The 1,239-nt window shown below is 46.9% G+C and overlaps 1 pseudogene; it reads right to left on the bottom strand.

The window, feature by feature from the left end:
• Positions 1 to 351: 351 nt before the first annotated feature.
• Positions 352 to 868, bottom strand: LOC138433122 (actin-related protein 2/3 complex subunit 4 pseudogene; annotated as a pseudogene).
• Between the last annotated feature and the right edge of the window lie 371 nt (positions 869 to 1,239).

The following is a 1,239-nucleotide window of genomic DNA, read 5'->3' on the forward strand; positions in this document are numbered from 1 at the left end:
GACCAGTCACAGTCACTGGAGGTGGAGATCATTTGTTTCTTTAAAAAAAAAAAAAAAGACAAAAAGGTTGCAGTCTCCTACAAGCACAGAGATTTATGTTTCAAGATGTTAAGAAGAATTATCTGTTCTGGCCCAGCACATCAGAAGCAAGACTGACCAGGCACATGTGGCCTCGGGGTAGGTCCACTGCTGCTTTGTGGCCCAGCGAGCAAGCGCAACACCCACCTCCTGCATGTAATGCCCACCCCGACTCAGCTCCGCTCTGCTACTGCCACCTCTGCCACTCCAGGATGCCTTCTCAGAGACATGGGGGAGCCTGAGGGGTAAGGCCATGAGATCCAGCCATATAGTTTAAACATTCTTGAGGTACTCCTCTGCCACAAAGTGCTCACGGGCATTGACCAACAGCTTCATCTCACTGATCTCCTTGTCAATTTCTTCCATGAAGGGGATCACAAAGTCCACAAACTTGTGTTTATACGTCTGCTCTGTGTGGAAGTTGGTGAACAGAAAGCTGATATCATACCCCTCCACTGGTTTCCTTCAGAGGATAAAGAAGTTCTCTGCTTGCATCATGATGAGGTGCATGAACTTGTGACATAGAATCATCTCTGTTTCATCAGCCTGTTTCACCAGCCTGTTTCACAGCAATGCTGACCCTGACAGAGTTGATGGAGCGTTCCATCAGGATCTTTTCCTTCTCAGCCCTGCTGATGGTTATGGGTTGTAGAATGAGCTCTTTGCTACTTCTGACTTCCACTTTTGGCTTGTTGTGTTGTTCCACTATCTGGGAGAAATCCTCCAAGCAGAGGGCGGCCTGCAGCGTGGCCTGCTCCACATTCAGGTAGGGCTGGAGAGTGGCAGTCATCGCAGATGCTGGCTGGGCAGGAAAGCAGAAGTGCAGAAGTGTCCAGGCCAGCAATGCCAGACCTGTCTCACTTGTGCTTTTTTTTAAGTTTATTTTTTTAATTGGAGGAAAATTGTTTTACAATGTTACATCAATTTCTGCCATACAACAATGCGAATTGACCATAATTATATGTATATTCTACCATTCTTGAGTCTCCCTCCCTTCCTCCCATCCCTCCCCTCTAGGTCTTCACAGAGCTCCAGGCTGGGCTACCTGTGCTACACAGCTACTTCTCACCAGCTATTTTCCACATTTTAGTGTATATATGTAGATACTACTTTCTCCATTCATACCACTTTCTCTTTTCCCCACTGTGTCCACAACTCTGT

This window comes from Ovis canadensis, chromosome 2, assembly GCF_042477335.2.
Source record: "Ovis canadensis isolate MfBH-ARS-UI-01 breed Bighorn chromosome 2, ARS-UI_OviCan_v2, whole genome shotgun sequence".
Lineage (NCBI taxonomy): Eukaryota > Metazoa > Chordata > Mammalia > Artiodactyla > Bovidae > Ovis > Ovis canadensis.